This window comes from Sinohyriopsis cumingii, chromosome 9 (genome assembly GCF_028554795.1).
Source record: "Sinohyriopsis cumingii isolate HCF-2022 chromosome 9, ASM2855479v2, whole genome shotgun sequence".
Lineage (NCBI taxonomy): Eukaryota > Metazoa > Mollusca > Bivalvia > Unionida > Unionidae > Sinohyriopsis > Sinohyriopsis cumingii.
The window spans coordinates 96,980,633-96,999,025 of NC_142969.1; positions in this window are offsets into that span (position 1 = coordinate 96,980,633).

Here is an 18,393-nt window from a genome sequence, read left to right on the forward strand (position 1 = left end):
GATCGTAATATCCACGTCATGTATTTGCGCTGTAGAAAAATCTGATAGAACAGAAATTTCGTTTAAAAAAAATAAAAATATATATATTTGACCACTCTTTCAATATTAATGCCAGTAAGTTTCAAATGTATTTAGCTCTGTGGTAATTATTAATCTTTTAGTTTCTTTGCATTCCCAGAAGAGGGCAAGATGACTTTGTTTGAAGGGTAATATGTGACCTTGGCCTTTGTAAGGTACCTGGATTTATATGCCATATTTGATGTTTCAGTTTTGTATGTATTCTGTATATTTCTTTATGAAATGAATGTGGTAGCCTGTTGATATATGAATTTCAGTACACTTAATACACTTTCAATCTGCATATTCTTTTCTGGGATATAATTATGTTCATACGCTTGTCTGTCTGTCGGTCTGCCCTCTATTTTGCTCCACACACTGATTGCTTTACACCTGCAAAAAGTACGCACGCGTTTAGATTCATTTGGTTCACTATATCTCTGTATGGATAATCAATCAATATAAAAGGTAGTAAGTCAGGGATATTGAATGTACTGGGAGATGAATTAATATGTACACGCAAAACAAAGTAATATGCTGATGACGGTATTGACATGTATATTTGTATTAAATGTATTTTATTATATCTGCAGTGTACAGAATGCAGAATAAATACAAAATTTGTCTTAGTTACTTTTTAATAAGATAATCTGAACCTCATGCACAATAAACTCAAGTTTTACAACAAAATGTGAACCTGTTTTTCCTGTTCGAGGAACAGAGATCCAGTGCTGTAACAGAAACAATGAAATTTTTCTTTATTTTGTTGATGAAGGTTTGAAATTTGCAAGCTTAATTTTGAACCCCATGATATCTTTTAATATTGGCTATAAGCCACGATATATAAACTAGTTCTCGATTAAAACGCCTGTTAATGAAACCTCTGCATGTTTTCAATGTTGGCAAAATAGCTCACAGTGACCTATTTTTGGGCTAATATTAGCCAAGTGGGCAGAAAATCCATTCCAATAATTTATTGTTTGTGTACAAGGTTGAATTTCCCGCTACAAAATAACGTCAGATTTATTTGTTTGAATGTATATTTCGATAATTATCACCTATTGAATCAACCACGAAAGGCCCTTACATTTCGTCCCCCTCCTGATACATACATGCATTTGTGCTAAATTCTTTTCATTTTATTTCGTTTTGCTTTTTTTTCCTTTCCACTTCCTCTGACAAATCAAGAACATCTTCGTGAAGTGAGCCCGTATCCTTTGTCATTCCCTTCTATTAAATTCCAAAAAAATATCCACCTGAAAATGTCATCTCATGAAATTCGTATCATTTGTCATGAAGCTTAAAGGGGACATCTGACTGATGGAGTTGTCCCTCTCCAATCTACTAACAAAGGGGACATCTGACTGATGGAGTTGTCCTTCACCAGTCTACTAATAAAGGTCACAAGTAAACCTTGACCAAAAAGAGGAAAACAATTTCATGGTTCTCTTACGATTTGGTTTATTTCTGCGTGGATCCGTTTAAATTTTACAAATAACTACTAGCAAATGAGTTACAAGAGATAATAATTATGATTTTTTGTTGTTGTACCGAACAAAATAATTTCAGACTCATGTGACGTTCATAGAAAATTTCCAACACTTTAAGGGCAAATTAACTTTTATAAAAAAATTAGTTGGACATTGGGATACTTTCGCTGATTAATGTATTAATTAGTATGTCAGTAATTAAGAAATATTCCCAAGTAATTTCTTTCCAATGAAACATTGTATCTTTACTGAATGATCTTGCAGAACATCACTGTGCTTTAGCTGATGCACTCATCTTATTAAACCTCAATAGTCATAGATTGACTACGCGTCTCTGAGTAATAACATAGATGTAAATTTGTGTGATGGAATAATTTTATAGACGTCTATGATGACTCACACAACCGTTGCCCGGATCTCATTTCAACAGCAGTACAATATTGTATTTACGCTTTATGGACTATATTGAATTGAAATAATTCAGTTTAAAAACCCATCTCTTTGTCTGCGAATTGGCTTTTTTAAATGACTGATTTCTTTTTTATGGTAAGACTTCCCTTTTTTTTATTACCCTCACCTCATAACATAAGATGTCTCGAGACCAAGTCCAACGTTTTTGAAACTCAGACTACAACTTGCACATATTAATGCCCTGTACCTTAAAAAAACATTCTATTCCCTGTCTAATTTGTATTGATGTACTCGGGAGCTCTAACACAACAGGTCGTTAAGTGCATGGAAATGCGTCTACAGATGTTGGTGATAATGTGATGATTTTTTGCTTATCGTTATCTATGAGATGATGGACCACGGTGTTATTGCCCGGATTGAGGAAACAACAAAATATGAATAACAGATCTGACCAGGCTACTTTTTTGCATAACGGACCCATCATTTTCGTATCGAGACCACTCTTTATTCCAAAATGCCCACCTTATCGTACTTTTTGCGAAAGTTCATCTGTCTGTATGCAGTTTAGACCGGCCTGCCTTATATCTGAGGTCAAAATGTGTAAAATCCGGACACAAAATCGGATTCCGACTACGGGCGAAATTTGGGTGGAAAAAAAAAACGGGTCTAAAAATATAGAGCTTTCCTGTGTATTTTATAGTGCAGCTAGAAAGTCCAGATTTTTTGGTATCATTGTAGAGCTACATCTAGCTACATTTCAATAATACCACCCATTTCAGTGCATCATACATGATCTCGACCTTACAGAGCTCGGCAGTAGGCTACTACCTCCTGCCACGTAAACGCGGCGACAGTGGTTAATGAGTTAACAAGGATTTTTGATTTTTTTTTAAATACATATTGTCAAGGAATGTCTAAATATATAATTTATGTGCAATGTCGATGCACAAAAGATTAAACACGCAGGGAAAATTCAAATTTGGTGACGTCATCAAAATGCATCCCATAATGGACAATCCAGCGCTGCATATACGCTTCGCTGTTACCAATGCCAGATTGTTTCGCGTCTTGTTGTTTCAGCATTGATCCATTCTTATCCCAACGTGATACACGAGTACCATCAATATTTTACCATTTGACATAATGTCATTTTATTTTTCCTATTGCTCTACTTTGCAGCAAGCTATTAACAAAGATGGAAAATGTAATGTCGTCGGTCCAGGGAAGATTTGGCTAATAGACTTTTGAAAATGGTTATAAGATTCAGTTTAATTTCTCTGGATATATCAAATAGTTTTATACAAAATTACTTTTGTGAATGTAGTGGTAATTTTGATTCTTTGCCAGTCAGGCTAAACTACATAAATGTGTGTACCACTATTACAAATATTCTCTCTCTCTCTCTCTCTCTCTCTCTCTCTCTCTCTCTATATATATATATATATATATATATATATATATATATATATATATATATATATATATATATATATATATATATAAGCATAATATGAGCCAGACGGAAATACATAAATAGATATATCATGAAATTAGATATATGATTCCTTCTCTAGATAAAGCGAAGATAATCCACGCACGCACGGAAGCGCACACTGATTAAAGAAAATGTTCTTAAACGAACAGACATCTAAGATATATGATCGACCGCATAGTTTCTGCAACGGACCCTATATAATGACCCAACTCCTGAACAGAGAAATAATTAATTTTTAACAACAAATGGGATATTTAACTTTGTGGTTGTGCATAGTAAATATTCTAGATTAGAGTAAATTTATGTACCGTTAATAAATAAAAACACATCGAAAAGTTTGGTAAATTCAAATTTCAGTTTCGTTTGGAACTTCTAAAATATGAAATATGAGTATCAGTATGAATTTAAAACACAAAGCAGCTTTTGGAACTGGCAGCCTTCCCAGATTTTCCGAGGAAGTATATAAGCTCAGGAAAGTAAGCATATGTGATCCAATTGTTTACGAACTTCAGGAGTTGAAGGGAGAGGATACAGAGGGTAGAGGGCAAGTTTTAAAAAGAACAATATAAATCTTATTCGGCAAACGAGATGACATATACAAAGTTGAAATAATTTAACAAGCAAACGGATTAACGGTAAAGAGTGCAGTGTAGTGAAATGGCTAAGCCATTATGAATGGTTGGGTAGTTGGTATCATTACGCCATTACAATAAATGATGTACAAATAGTACACATCTTCTTGGAAGATATTCTTTCAAAGACATACCTCTCCTCAGGAGACAGAAAAGACCATTCACAAATAGCTATTGCAGAACATGCAAACATTGAAAATTTCAAAGTGAAACGCTAGTGTCTTGAATATGATAACTGTGGGAAATTTTAGCTGAAGAAAAGGTTGGATTTAAAACATACAATTCATGCAAATTTGTACTTATTACGAAACCTGGTACGAAAAAGAAAGTACATTTACAACGTCACAGATAATCAAAATAATGGCATAAGTGAAAAAAGTGATAAGACAACTGCAATATAAACAATACTGCAGTAGGGGAATAAATTATATTAACGAAGAACTAAAGAGAGATATCATTATAAGTATGAACTTATTTGCAAAAACATCTAAAACACAAAAACAGATACAGCGCCAAAGACTACAAACTGGTTTAAGAAGTTATGAAGAAGACAAAATCTAATAATAATCATATACATTTTAATGCAATATTGTGAACATTTATAAACCGTTGATGCATAAAGAACTACCACAAATTAATTAAAATCAGTTGATGTGGGAAATGTTTAGAGACCACACAAGTATGAGACAAAATCAGGTACACATTGTGCGGTGTATAGGTATGGAATAAACACAGATACAAATAATATAGCTTGATGAGCAAGATTCGTATCATTCGACTACAGCGTGATTGAAGATACAAGAAGGCATAAAATACTATCTCATAGATGATTATAAGCACTCGTGGAGGCCATAGATAGATTTTAATGATTCTAAAATAACGCATTAATCTAATAGAATAAAGTGTTTTTGTGGAATTGCCTAAAGTTCTTGGACGCTTAATTTACAATACAGCTATTTTAACGAGCCAGTTGATATAGATGATCATCCAGGTTGGAATGTTTTCTGTAAAATAATAATGGATTCACGGGTCTTAGACGGACAATGATTATGTCAAGAACATCTACTTCAGAGTCATTTTCCAATGTCCAAGACAAACCTAAAATGACAATAGAGTTGCACATTTCATGAGACAAGTATTACGATAGCTATGAAGCAATTGTGGAGATTTTGACAAAAGGCACAACAGTTTCAAAAGTCATAGACGACTAACGTGCTGGTGGAAAAGAGGTCGTTCTATTTCAAACTACCACAATTATTAGAACAACAATTTCCAGAAATCTAATCTAACAAATCATTTAAACTTGTATTAAACGTTACCATTAATAACTGATTTAGAAAAGATTAGGATGCCAAAGGCTGATAAACAATCTGTGACAGTACGATATAGTACCGTAGAGGACAAAAAAAAAAAAAAGAAGAGAAAACAATGCGAGTAATAATTACGACCAGAAGCATGGTTATGATGCAGATTTGATCCTACTCTTGGGATGAAGGATCCTGTGCATAACACGCCAGTGCTAATACAGATGGAGATCCGATTCTTGGTAGCTCAAACAATATGTGAAAATCACGAAGTACGGACAAAATAGAATTATGAAAATTCATTAAACAATATTGACATTGATATAAAAGCTAATTTCATTGATATTAATTGTTGCAGAAACAGTTCACAAACTGTGCCTGCGACTTCTGCCACAAGATGTATGGAAGGGAGATTCGCGCACGTGCAAAGCACAATTCATCCAATGATGATATTTAAGAGACCAAATCTTGCCTTCGGCGGCGATCTTTTCTAACTGGGTTTTTTATACGTGTGATTTGCACACGTATTCTAGATGCTTTGCTTTTCACGTTAGCAGCAGGGAAGTTGTACAGACCTTCCGTTCCAGACAAAATAAAGCTTCCTACGAGAACTTTCTCCGTAGAATCCTCAGATTTCACTTTTACGGCCTTCTACGGAAGCTAATTTTCGTGCATTTCAGACCGGATGCATCGGTTGGTCGCGCCGGTGTGTTAGTAAATATAGCGTTAAGGACAGGAAAAATAAATGAAGAAGAATTTAGGAATAGTAATTTTTGTGTTAATTTTTTTGTTGTCTCTGGGGGCTGTTTTTTCATGAATAAATTTGATCGAGACCGATTCGATACCGACTTCGTGGATCGTGAAGATTTATCGTGATGAAACCATGCGGCGTTGCCTGAGCGCGGCTGAAGAAATTTTTAAATTTGTTTATATCCATGTCGCCGTTGCACCAGGTCTGATGAATATTTCTCAGCGTGTGCGTGTCTACGCCATTGAACACCGATAAAATATTGCAATTGTCCCTAATCACCTTTGGAATTTGCGTATATCTCTGTGTTACGTAAATAACATCGGTGTTCTTGTGTCTGCCACGCGAGAATATTCTGGCCGGGTTGGTCTGCTTGTCCAGCATAACGTCATCGAAAACAACAAGATTATTAACATCGCCGTCCAAATTCTCCACGGATGGAGCTTCATTGATGTCTGTGATGAATTCGATTGTGCCTTCATCGGTATTGTCACTGAATTCTTTTAACACCTGGTAACAACGTTGATCATCAACGGATGGTGCAACCAAATACAATTTGTCCCATTTTAGCCATCGCATGATCAAATTTAATAACAATTGTGTCTTACCAGATCCTGACGGGCCGATGATTATCATTCTAATCGAATTCGGTAATACCGCATGATGTTTCACTTGCTCGCGTCGTTTCGTGGCTGAAAAATCAATTACATTCATGTTACTAGAATACATGGATTTATATTGTGTTAAGTGCCGCACTCACACAGCTACGATAAATCCGACTGAAATCGTCACACGTAACAACAGGAATGCGATCTCAGGAGAATGCGAAGTTTGCAAGACACGCAAGTTCAGATTTGTAAAAAAAAAACTAGAACCGGAGGAGACATTGCCGCCTCCTTGACAAATCTACCCGGAACTCCCTGGGTAAAATATCCCGGAGAAAAGCATCTGCCAGGATACAATTATTGTGGACCCGGAACGAGGCTCGATATCAGACTCGACGATAATAACCAACCAAAGCAAGGTGAAGATCCGGTAAACGCTATCGATAAAGCTTGTTACTACCACGATCTTGCATATCGCAGCGGAGATTTACAACAAAGGCATCTCGCTGATATCAAGCTAATTCACGCATTAGACGCGATTCCTAATAAAAGTTTCAAAGAGAAATTAGTAACCTGGCTGGTAAAAGGCGCGATGAAAGGTAAATTAGTACTCGGCGCTGATAAATAAATATGGAGCAGATATATTATTCTCCGCGTGGATTCTGGCGAGGAAAATCAGCGATCGCCAAACTCGCCAAGGCCGCTAAAGTAAAACAATCTGTCGCTGAATCGTGGTTATCAAAACAGGCAATCTGGCAAATATATCTTCCTCCGCCTAAGAAAATACCATACGCGAGTTTCACCGTCAGTGTACCCAATGAGGTTCATCAGGCGGATCTTATGTTTCTTCCTCACGATACCGTTGGCGGCGTCACATACAAATACGTTTTAACAGTCGTTGATATCGCTAGCAGGTATAAAGAAGCAGAGCCATTATCGAATAAAACAGCAACGGAGATCGCTAAGGCGTTTAGCGAAATTTATTCCCGATCCCCGTTAACATGGCCGAATCTTCTCCAGGTTGATCCGGGTCGAGAATTTCTTGGTGCGGTTACTTCACTGATGAAAAAGAATAATGTTAAAATCCGTCGCGGTATTGTAGGTGTTCATCACAATCAAGCTATCGTCGAAAGATTCAATAAAACGCTCGCAGAACGATTATTCGGATACCAATACGCGCGTGAATTTATTCAGGATAATCGATCTCACGATTGGGTATCAAGATTGCCTCATGTAATCAACGCGTTAAATAACGAAGTAACTCGAACGATAGCAATGAAACCCGCAATTGCAATTACAAAATCGAATATACCCCTAAAGCGAGATTCCACAATTCAACCTGTACTAGGTAGCGTCACAGTCAGATATTTGTATAAAGAAGGCGAGGCTGAAGGAGGCAGAAAAAGAGCAACCGACCCAACCTGGAGCGTTACAACTCACAAAATATCCGCCGTAACAAGATCGTCAGGAAGACCAGCTATTTATATCCTAGATTCGTTAGCGCCTCAACGCGGATTTACCAAAGAAGAATTACAAATAGTACCAGAAGATACTCAACTACCGCCAGCGTCACTGATGTAGTTTACTCGAATTCTACCTAGCTGAGATAATTTTCTTACTCTCGACACGGCCAAATATACCAAATTTGACCAAGAAATTCTATCATCGACGATCCAAACTTGTCCATCTACGGTCAATCCCTGCGATGAGTGTATCGTTGTTGCGTAGCCTAATTTCCACGGTGATTTTTCTGCATTTATCGCGTCATTAACGAGACTAATATCAACAAAGATAATATCATTTAGGACCAAAATCTTTTCCTTTCCACACGGCAAAATAATATTAATATTTTGTCGCCTAGTATTAGCTGGCCTATAGCATAACGGTACCTGCAGCGTTGGAAATTTCTCACAATGCAGCTTGAATAACATTTCCTGGATAATATCACGAACAACTTTCCTACTAGCAACGATCAAATGATCGGGACGCCACAAATTTAGAAAATCGCTCATCGGAGTCTCGTCGATTATTTTCCTCATGACATCACACTGAATCTTATTCGGTTGTAATCGAATCAATTTTTTGAATTCGGTCAGTAAAATATCAGTCGATCTATAATCAGCGTCGATTTCTTCATAATAGTCAACGAAGTTTCTGAGCCATTCGTGAGGAGATTCACCATCGATAGGATCAGGTTGGCCGTGATCCCCGCACATTATCACGGCGGTATTTTTCCCTTCCAACCAAGCTAGAAACGATTTTAAAATATCTAAATTCACCGTGCAAATTTCATCAAATATAATGATCTTGTTGATATATTTGTTTCCCATGCGTGCCGAATCCCATGATCCACCGCTGTATTTGAAATAACTGTGATACGTGCAAGAATTAACGCCGCGTTGCTTTATTTCTCGCGCTAATCTGTGAGTCGGAGTCAACACAATCATATCGGAGTTCGCAAATAAATTTATTGCTCGCGTTGTTTTACCGCTGCCACCAGGTCCATTTAGGTAAACGAATTTACTGCGTGAAATTGGGTCAAATGCAGATGCGGCTGCCAATATTTCCAAAATCGAAGATTTTTCAAATCTACCTCGATGAAATTCATCGCGATCTTCAACATCGGCGTCTTCGCAATAATCTAGAATATCTTCGTTTTTTATCCTCCAGGTTCCCCATGAACTTCCATCGGTGATTAAATTTTCCAGCCTACATTGGTATTTTTTATCGATATAAAATGAATCCGTCGCGACTCTTACCGCGATATCAGAAAATTTATTTATCATCGACAGCAAATTTATACTAACATAAGCGAGCATCGACGACCGCAAATGCGTATATTGCGCCGATTCTCCGTCAAGGTAGCTAATCACGGTACCTAACTTTGCTCCGTCAATGATAATATTCTCTCTGTTGCAGAATATTCCTCGTGATACCGTATCGGCGATTATAAAATCCATTTCCGCATCGTTGATAAACAACCTAGCGTGTCGATGTTTGTGATCAACGGAACCACCCTGAGTAAATTTGCCAATTATTTTTCTTCCTATATCTTTCGCGTTGTCACAATCTGTCGGTAGCCACACATCGGTCTGTTTCCTATACGATATAATCGGCTCGCTCACTGTCAACGATACTAACATCGACGAATCCAGCATATATCTCAATAACACCGTAGGGACCCAACGGCGTTGAGAGAAATGCCTGCCAAACCAAATATAGCAGATTTTATGTAAATTTTCAGCAAACTCGAACGACGTTACACAAGCGAATCCGGTCATGGCAAAATCAGGTAACGGTCCGTTAATTGCTACCCTTGTCATCTCGCTGGTAGGATGGCCGAATTTAGCAAAATAATCTGCACAATCGCCATATCCAAGGAAACTTCCAGGATAACAAGCGCTCATGTCAACGGAGATCATATTTTCGAAATAGTACTTGGTATTCCACAATCCACCATGGCCGTATTCGATACAACTAAGTTGAATATCAGTTAGAAATTCGTTCCTCGTAGGTTTCCACGAGTTTCTCTCTCTAGCGGCGTGAGCGGCCACAGACGGAACTGTAAAGCAATTCGTTAGCAACTGATCGGGATTCGACGAATATTTTACCGCAAGTTTTCTCATCGACTCGTGTAATATTTCCCCCCGGTAAATATCACCGCATGGCAAGATAAATTGATCGTATTTTTCTTCACTCGAGAATAACCATGTCGATATTGGATCAGATGCGCTTAATTTTTTGATAAATCTAAACATGGCATCGGAATTGTCCTTCGCAGAAAATTCCGTAGAATTTTCCACGGGATAAAATTTAACAATACGATCTCGTGGAAATATCATCACCGACTGCGACCACGCGTGGGAATTGTGATCGACAATCTCGATTGGCGCTCCTCGGGATTTATACGGCGACGAGTATAATATTTCTCCCGATAACGTTTTCACCGTAATAGGAAATTTAAGTTTCTTGCTCAACGCAGCTACATCGTCCACAGATGCACCATCAGCGACAGTCTTCGCCCACGCGTTAATTTTATTCAACCTCAACTGGGTCAGACCAGATCCACGTCGAGCGTTTTTCATATGTTCGACGACGCGCTCGGCCACGCAATTTATCATTGGCGATTCTTTCATCGCAGGTAGATTTTTCACGTCCGGGTTGTTATTTAGCCGATAAATTCCATAAACGACTGCACTAGATGGATATGCCCTAGCGTAATAAGGACCGTCGATTCCCAGTAATAATCCATGCTTAGAGTTTTTATCGAGAACAACGTTTTTCTTACCGCCACGCACTGGATCTCGTTTATCGCGAATAATCCAAGTATCATCGGGCATTTGTGCGATAAATTTTATCCCGAAGATAAATCGCTCTTCCTTATGTTCGGTTTTTATGTGCTCGATTATTTTCTTGGCTCGTTCCAGATTCATCGTAGCATCAACAGAGTTCGTTTTCCAGGTCGACCAAGTGTGAACGGCTCCGTCATCGAAAAACTCTCTCTTGGCCCGATCAACTTCAGGTATAATATATTCTGCCTCATCAAGATCAAATGCGTCCATGGTTATATTTTAAACATATGTTTAAATAATATGAATCAATGCAAATGGATACTAATCGGTTCAACAAAATTCTGTGACAAATCCTGCAGAGGCGATTATTGCGGCGCTCACATACATGCGATTCGGCGTGGCAGTAAAGGACCACAACGTTGCTTAGTTTGTCAAGTTGGCACGCGAGGAAAAACTCGGTTGTGTTTGGTCTGCGGAGGAAAAAATTATCGAGAGTTGCGGCGATATTACGAAAAAAGATCCTCGTCGGTGATAACTTGCGAAGAAGATTATATTAATCGATTCAAGGCAAATAACGATTTAGACAAATAGATTATCATATATGAATCCAAAATCAGCGATTCCAGAATCAACAATTACATGCGAGTTTAAATCTCATCCAACGATCAAGGGATACGAAGCGTCGTCCGATGGTATTGTCAGAAATACCAAAACGAAGTATCAAGTTGGTAATTTTAATAAATTTGGCTATCTCAGATTTACCGTCAACAAAAACAAAAAACGAAGATACATGAATTATCTCAGTCACAGGTTTGTATTTGAATGTTTTCACGGACCAATAAAAGTCGACCTTGTTATCGACCACATCGACGGAAATAAAGCTAATAATAAATTATTTAATCTTCGAGCGGTAACTCAGAGTGAAAACTCTAAAGGTAACGGCTTCGGATATCGATCAGCTAAGGCGGTAAAATCGATAAATCTAGAAACAAACAAGGAACTTATGTTTAAATCGATAAACGCCGCTGCAAGATACTTCGGTATTCATCCGAATTCCGTGCAATGTGTGGCAGAAAAAATTCAAAACGCAGCATTTTCCTACAAATTCGACGTTTGGATCAAATTTTCTTATATTCAGATAATATCCGAAGAAAATTAATTGAATATTACAAAATTTATATAATGAACGAAGAAAACGTAAATAATATCATCGAAGCTATCGAGGATTTAAAAAAGAAAAATATAAATTTATCCTCAGATTTGGACACAGGTAAAATCCGGTCCGAATTTGAGACGATTGTCCAGGGAAAGCTCGAGTACAGGTACACGCTACCGTCAGAATATAAATTCATAAAGAAAATCCAAATTGCGATGTATCAATCACTTGCGACAGTCAGCGATGATCAAATCGAGAATTTCGTTAAATTATCGACGCTGGTAGAAAAAGTTAGATCGAGTTTGTCCGACGAGTATGAGTCAAGAAAAATTACAAGCTCGCGCGTCAGGCAGTTGAAAAAGCTGGTCGATGAAAGCAGAATCGAAGATTCTTGAATTAGCGTCAAAGATTCTTAAGATTCTCAAAATTAGCGTCAAAGATTCTGAAGATTTTATCACAAAAAAACCAAAAATTTCTGATTTTTATTATTTTTTTAATATTTTACTGAAATTGCACAATTTTCTTATTTCTGACTACCATTTACCCCAGCAGATTTGCTAAATTATATAAATTACTCAATTTGACGGGTATTTACCCCAGCAGATTCACGAAATTATATAAATTACTCGAGTTGACGGGTATTTACCCCATCAAAAACATAAAATTACACAAATTTCTTAATTTCTCTGATTTTTATTAATTTTTTTTATTATTTACCGAAATGATTTATTTATTGAAATTGTGCAATTTTCTTAATTTTGACGGGTATTTACCCCATCAAAAACATAAAATTATATAAATTACTCAATTTGACGGGTATTTACCCCAGCAGATTTACGAAATTATATAAATTGCACAATTTGACGGGTATTTACCCCATCAAAATTAAAAAAATCTACTAATTTTGAAAATTTCCTTGGGTTTTATTATTTTTTTTGGCCATTTTTCTTTGGCGGAAAGATCAAAAATCTTCGATTTTCACGATCTTACCAGCAAATTGATACTCAGTGTTTCTCCGCGTATATCAAGCAAATGTCCATTTTGATCCGTCAGTTTGAAATTTATCTTCGATAATAATCGATTGTGACATCGCAGGTAAAACGGATTTACTGGCTCTTTTATTATCAAAAAACCCGGAGATGCGCTAGGTGAAAACGAATATAAGATAAATCCCTGCTGTGCCTGCTCTGACACAGACGAATCCACGTTGTAGCTACCTTCGACGACATCCGCGTGAAGATAAATCGCGATAACTTCCGTTATGTTAACGATACCTGGCGAGATATGCCGCCCTTGCCCGGCAGGATCATTATTGTGTTTGAGAATCGATTCTGATTGTATTTTTTTAGTCCACGCGGCATGTAATTTCGGAAATAAATCATCGATGGTATCAGTGACGGATTTTCTCATTTCATCAACATCATAATCGGGAAATTTGAAATTTGGTAGAGTTTCCTCGGTTAATCCGAATACTTTCATGAATTTTTGTTTTTCTCCTGAATTTCTGATCAACTCGAATTTGCTAATAGGAAGAACATAATCGGCAATTGATATATCGTCGATTATCGCCCGAATGAACATACCGTGATAATATTCAACATCATTCGCGAGTTGATTTAAAATCTTCACGCGTTCGATAATTTCGCTACATGAACCTGATTTATTTAAGATGCATTCATGAAAGGATTCCCGCAATAAATTTAATTGTAATTTATGTTCTTGAATAAATTCGTCGAGGGTTTTTCTTACCAAGATACCGTCTATGGGAAATATTGTCCTGTTAATATTGGTAGCGTCGAAGATTTTCACGCCGGGGGGAATTTTAGGAAGAGGCAACCACGAGAGAATTCTTTCGTCCCTAAAAGTAAAAGCGAACACCACCAGGTTAAATTTGTGGTTATTCATGAGGTTGATGGCGCTGTGGATCAGAGGCTTGTGTTTGATATCTCCGTACCATCCTTCGTCGGTGGTAAAATCTGATTTTTTTGGCTCCGGTAGTTCTGGAGGAGCTTCTTCGTGCCAACCTGGAATAATAAAATCAGATTTTTCTGGTTTTGCCAGAGGTGCGATTTCGGGCCAACCTAGAACTGTCCTAATCGATGACTGGTAAATATCGACGATATATGGCGATTTTACTTCGATTATCGACGACAACGTTGGATCGTGCGAGGATATTTTTATTCCTGGAGTAGCATCGCCGGTGATATTTGATATCCTACTGGTAAATTCCTTATCTAGTTGCTCAATTTCGTAACTGCCTGTTGGTATGCCAACGACGATCCAATCGGGAGTTTTATCGGGGCGGTTTTTATTGGCAAAAACAAGCGAATTATTCGATGATAATCTACCAAATGATTTCGATCTAACATTGGGCCAGCTATTATAGACGCGTAACTGTGACAGCGCAATTTCCTTGACGCTAATTGGTATTGGAAAATCGATACTAAATTCTGGCCTGGTTGAGCTTGCCGATATCAGCGTTGTTATCGGCGGTGTCGTGTTTGTCACGATTTGAGTTAGTTCCGACATTATTGATATTCATTTGTTCAATCTCAGAGTAGATATTTATCATTGCTGAAAATTCCATATCGGATATAACGCCATCGTTGAGACTCTCAGAAAGCAACGATGATAATTTCGAATACGCCTCGTTGACCTGGGATAGTTTACTCGTGTATAGAGACAATTTCTCATTCGTGCACGAGGATATTTTTTTTGCGATAATATTAAGAACACCAGCGATTGTCGTTGTCGACGAGATTATTATCGTTGCTGCGATCGGCGCGATTGTTGTTACCGCGGATAAGATTATACCTGCGCCGGCGATAATTGCGCTTACCGCGTACACAGCAACATCGATGGCAATTAATCTGCGTTGATATTTTTTTATTTTTGTTTGATATTCGTCGAGAAGTTTTTTTAGCGAATCCTGCCATGACCGCGCCTGATTGTATCGGTAGTCCGATGCAGTCATTTTATTAGTTAGGTTATCTAACCAATTGCGTGTATTCCGGATAAATATTCGAAAATTGCAAGATAACCGGTTGATTCTGTCGTGGTTCTATCTGGTGGTTCTAGCGTAAATGTTTCCGTGTTATTTGCAGTTATCACAATATTTAAAAATTCGTCGTGGGTACCATAATATTGGGTTATTATTTTGAATTTTATTCCGAAGAGAAAATATATTCGATATACGCCAGTAATTGGCGCGGTGAAGTTAAATGTGTTATTCTCGTGTGTCCATGTACCCTTATGTACCTTTACCACAAATGGTACATGGCAGGGAAGATTTTTTGTTTCTACCTCCGCTGGTATATTAATACGCGCTAATCTTCCAAGATTCATTGACGATATTTTTGTGTTAATATCGCTAATTTTTGTAGATGCGTCGAGAAGTTTCGTGTTAAAATCTCGAATTTCTCCGTCGTACAACGATACATCGATCTTTTGACGCGCCAATTCACGTACCACGTTAATTTCCTCGTTGATTTTAGTAATATCCTCGTTGATTTTTTTCGTTTTCTCGCTGATATCATCGTGCGATGTTTTATCGCTTTTCTGACTCATTACGATATTTATTTCGGTAATATCGGCGAGAATATTAGTAATATCCTCGTTGATTTTTCTTACTTTATCGCTAAGATCGCCATGCGATGCTTGATCGGCTTTTTTCTTTGCTAGTTCGTTTGCGGCGGAGGAAGTATCGCTGGATGTTTTTATATCTTCCTCGATTTTTTTACTAAATTTAGTTAAGGTATCGTCGAGTTTTTTAAGATCGTTATTTAGCCTGTTAAGTCTTTTTGTCACTCTGTCCTGAAGATCGTCGTATAATGTTTTATCGGCCTTCAGAAGCAACGTTGCTGATAACTCGTTGTCCTTTTTTTCCACATCCGCGATATTAGCCTTCAGGGGTAACTTCGCTATAATATCGGCGATATCAGCGATGGATTTTGATACCGAATCTGACAGGCTAGTAAATTGATTAATGCGATCGTTATATTCGTCTCGCTTGATTATATCAGTTATTTTGACGTTGCTTGTTTGTAATCTCCCTTCGCGGCTCTGAAAAATAGCAACTTCGCCAGGATCCACTTCTGACAGCGATAGAAGATTGTTAATATCATCCCTGGTTGCGAATTTTGATAGATCGACGTCAGTCACTTCTGCTTCCTTCTTCCTGTAGATAAATCTACCGTAAATATCAACCATGATATTTATCTATGGCATATTCAAATACGATTTTATGATACGGACCGGATGATTTTGAAATTGCATCAAGGACATTAATTGATTCAGGACCGCATATCGGTGGATCCATTAACGTCTGCGTTGGAAGTGTCGAATACCAAATCGGAATATTTAACTTTGACACGTAATCGATAAATTCTTTTGGTGGAGCTAGTCCATACGAGTCAAAATAAACAACTTCACGAGGATTAATCGCGTAGGCGACCCAGTGTGTGCCAGGGCCAGTATTTGAATCGAGATTTATTATTCCTGTCTCGGTGGGGTTTGGTTTTTCTGGTAGTTGATCCCGCATAAATACGCCTCTGAAAAATTTTATTTTTTTATTCTTTGCTTCGTTGAATAAATCTAAATTTGAATAGGCCGTGCTAATCTTAGGCCGGATCCGTACGGGGGGCGTCTTAGATAGAGGCCGCTTCCCTTTTTTTTACCGTATCGCCCTCCCATTACTTTGTGTACTAGTTTGTCGCCTACAGCTCCGGCCGCACCTAATCCTATCGCTTTTGCAATTGCCGGAAGATCCCCGGATAATAATCCAGGAATAGCAGCTAGGAAAGGGAAAATTCCGCCCGTTTTGACCATGTCTCTGATGGCACCTATACTAAGATTCACATGAACGCCGGAATTCGCTGATTTGGCTTTGGTGAAACGTTCACGTTGACCCCTAGTTAGCGATAGTTTGTTAGGACCGCCTTGAATTTGATCATTTTTCAAGGTTAATTTCAAACCGCATCGCTTTGATATCGCTGATTGGAGCTTTTTCATCTGACCGGGGGTCAGAGTCACGCTGACATGTTCGTATGGCATATTAATAATTGTTTGATCTAAATTTAGAAAATCTTCAAAGTTACATTTTCTCAACAGGTGCGTCGATGACTCTCATTCTACCGCTAATTCCTTCCAAGATCATTGTCCTATCGCTGAGAATCACCGCAATTGCTTTGTGATTAAATCCACCTGTGTTAATTCTGGCCTTGAAATGGATATCAACGACGGATTGTTTTACCAAATCGAGATGTTCCAGGGAAAAGTAATAGATAGGATAGCGAGTATTAAAATCTAACTGTGATATTTGCAATCCCGTATCGATATTTTGATCGCGACCCATGAAACTTAGCAAGCGATGATATGCGCGGGCCGTCGAATAGTTGGCAAAATCAATCGATATTTCCTCCGATGGTTCTTGTTGCCCGTTTATTCTCAACGATACGTTTGTTGCTCCAATGTGATCAAATATCATGTGACTGTATAATTGATGATATCTACTGGTACGCAAAAAGCGATAAAGATATGCCTAGGTGCAGAGGTACCCTGCTGCGATGCAATACGCCAGGTAAAATCACCATTAATATTGGTGTTTATGGAATCTGTTGTTGTTGTCAGCCAAGACATGACAGATTTACCGCCTTGGTTCATAAATGACAATAATTTTTCTTCTTCGATCATTGATGGAGTTATCGCTGGCATCCACAAAGTAAATTTAAGTAATCTTACTATGCCGTTATTATTCGCGGCATCATTGGGACCTATCACGCCAGTAGCGTAATCGACAGTACCTTCTCGCCAGATAGCATCGTTGCTATTTTCCTTTCTGACAAACGTAACGGTGTGTTTTGCTCCGTAGATAATTTTCCTGAAATGCCTACAAAATCCGAAGATATGGGATAACGGAATAGCACAAGAGAATCTTCTGCTACCTCCTACTAGCGCGAGTTTTCGCGTGGCAAATCCGAGATTATGATTAGTATTATCACTAATAATCATATTTTCGACATCAGCGAGAGCATTACCAGCGTGATTATTCGGTTGTCTGACAAGGAACGGCTTACTTTCGGGACGATCAGTATTATCCTTGGCAAACATCATACTAGGGCCAGCTGATCTAGTAAAATCATCCGAGTATCTAGCTAGGCCTATTATCGTCGTTGCCAAATCAGCATCGTTGGTAATTGACTCAA